This window comes from Bubalus kerabau, chromosome 18 (assembly GCF_029407905.1).
Source record: "Bubalus kerabau isolate K-KA32 ecotype Philippines breed swamp buffalo chromosome 18, PCC_UOA_SB_1v2, whole genome shotgun sequence".
NCBI lineage: Eukaryota > Metazoa > Chordata > Mammalia > Artiodactyla > Bovidae > Bubalus > Bubalus kerabau.
In genome coordinates this window covers 61,979,640-61,982,471 of record NC_073641.1, presented here as the reverse complement: position 1 = coordinate 61,982,471, position 2,832 = coordinate 61,979,640, and the positions used below count along the sequence as shown (strand labels likewise).

At 38.4% G+C, this 2,832-nt stretch overlaps 1 non-coding gene across 1 annotated transcript; it reads right to left on the bottom strand.

Moving 5' to 3' along the window:
- Positions 1-760: 760 nt before the first annotated feature.
- Positions 761-864, bottom strand: LOC129633483 (U6 spliceosomal RNA). The gene has a single exon (XR_008705067.1). It is a non-coding gene; the product is annotated as a U6 spliceosomal RNA (small nuclear RNA).
- Positions 865-2,832: the final 1,968 nt, after the last annotated feature.

Genomic DNA, 2,832 nt, shown 5'->3' with positions numbered 1-2,832 from the left:
AGCACACACACAGTGTGCACACATGTTATAAAAATAAACAAAATATGATTTCTGTGATAGCAAGTCAAAATTAGACTGTGATTGCATGGCCCATATTTGAATAATCCTTTGACTTCAATTGACAATAACTGAGAAGAAAACTCACCACCTCTCTCTACTTTGGACAAGGATAGAAAAGAAAGTTGATATTTGGCAAAACTAATACAATTATGTAAAGTTTAAAAAATAAAATAAAATTTAAAAAAATAAATAATAAATAAAAAATAAATAAATCCATGACACATCTTCAAAAAAAAAAAAGAAAAGAAAGTTGAGTTTCCAGGATAAAGGACAATAAGTCTATCAATTATGATTCTAATACTTGCAATTCTCTCAGTTACTAGATTTGGACAATTTGGGAGCATATACATATTAGAAGGGTGCTGATTTGTTAGAACAGCTGGTATTGGCATCAGGATAAAATTTAACAAAGCATAGCTGTGAATATTCTGTATAGAAATCAATGATATTATACATGTTTCATTGCCATTCTCCCAAATCATCCCACCCTCTCCCTCTCCCACAGAGTCCAAAAGACTGTTCTATACATCTGTGTCTCTTTTGCTGTCTCGCATACAGGGTTATCGTTACCATCTTTATTTTTTTTTATGATTAACTGTTTGTTTTCTTTTTCTTTTTTTTAATTTTATTTTTTAACTTTACAATATTGTATTTGTTTTGCCATATATCAATATGAATCCACCACAGGTATACACGTGTTAAAAATATGGAACGCTTTACGAATTTGCATGTCATCCTTGCTCAAGGGCCATGCTAATCTCTGTATCGTTCCAATTTTAGTATATGTGCTGCCGAAGCGAGCACCGTTACCATCTTTCTAAATTCCATATATATGCGTTAGTATACTGTATTGGCAAGGGCACCCCACTCCAGTACTCTTGCTTGGAAAATCCCACGGATGGAGGAGCCTGGTAGGCTGCAGTCCATGGGGTCTCCAACAGTCAGACAGGACTGAGCAACTTCACTTTCACTTTTCACTTTCATGCATTGAAGAAGGAAATGGCAACCCACTCCGGTGTTCTTGCCTGGAGAATCCCAGGGACGGGGGAGCCTGGTGGGCTGCCGTCTATGGGGTCGCACCGAGTCGGACACGACTGAAGCGACTTAGCAGCAGCAGCAGCAGCAGCAGCAGCAGTACTCCATTGTGTATAGGTACCACAGCTGGAGGGAAGTGGGAGGGGCGTTCAGGATGGGGAACAAGTGTATACCAGTGGCAGATTCATGTTGATGTATGGCAAAACCAATACAATATTGTAAAGTAATTAGCCTCCAATTAAAATAAATAAATTTATTAAAAAAAAAAAAGAAATCAATGAGATGAGTGAGAGAATGTTGGAGACAGAAGCCTATGCCCAAACAATATGATAGGTTTAAGTGGAGAGATGTGAGAACTGGAATAAGAGGCAGAGGGATAAACACCTCAGAGACAGGAAGTGAGGAGGAATAGAAGTGATGAAAGCTGCTCCTTGTGAAATGCAGACGGATTCAAGAAAAAGGGTGAGATTCCCTGGGACAGAGATACAATAAGATGCTTAAAATGAGATCAAAATATTCTCCCCCTCCCCAAAGACGCACAACCCAAAACAAACCAGTACTCTAAAGCAAATATTTATATTATTTACCTAAAATAATAAGAAAGTGTTGAATGAATACACATTGTTTACAAAGAAGCTTACTGACCCACTTCAGAAAAGTGTGAGTGTGCTAATTCGCTTCAGTTGTGCCTGACTCTTTGCGACCCCATGGACTGTAGTCCCCAGGCTCCTCTATCCATGGGATTTCCCAGGCAAGAATACTGGAGTGGGTTGCCATGCGCTCCTCCAGGGGATCTTCCCAACCCCGGGATCAAACCCACATCCCTTATGTTTCCAGAATTGGCAACTGGGTTCTTTACCACGAGTGCCACCTGGGAAGCCCTGACAAATACAGATTGTAAACCCGAAAATAAACCTGTAAAAGATTGTTACCCTTACTGATTCTCTAGTAACTATAAGATTTTCCTTGAGTTCTAAGAAAAATCATTAATTCTTCATTTATTTTTTATGCTAAATATAAACCCAGTAAGCTAAACTTACTTTTAATGTCTTATAACTTTTGAATCAAAAGAAAAGGAAAAAATACTCACTGGTATGATATCATGGGGGGAAGAAAAAAACAAGACTATGAATCTGCTGAAGGTAAGATAGAATATTGCATAAAGCTAACAAAACATTGAACTTGGATGGAACAAATCAAATATTAAATGTACTGATTATAGAATTTTTGTTTAGTTATGTGAATAAGAATAAGATTTCCATTTGCTTTATTTGAGTAAGTATAAACTAAGTCACCCAAAACTCAAGCTTTATAAGGTTTTATGAATTCCAAGGATAACCACTTCACAATTTTGTCAAAATCAGTTCAGTTCAATCACTCAGTTGTGTCTGACACTTTGCAACCCCATGAACTGCAGCACGCTAGCCTCCCTGTCTATTGCCGACTCCCAGAGTTTACTCAAATTCATGTCCTTTGAGTCAGTGATGCCATCCAACCATCCCATCCTCTGTCATCCCCTTCTCCTCCTGCCTTCAATCTTTCCCAACATCAGGGACTTTTCCAACAGGTCAGTTATTCACATCAGGTGGCCAAAGTATTGGAGTTTCAGCTTCAGCATCAGTCCTTCCAATGAATATTCAGGACTGATTTCCTTGAGAATGGACTGATTGGATCTCCCTGCAGTCCAAGGGACTCTTAAGAGTCTTCTCCAACACCACAGTTCAAAAGCATCAATTC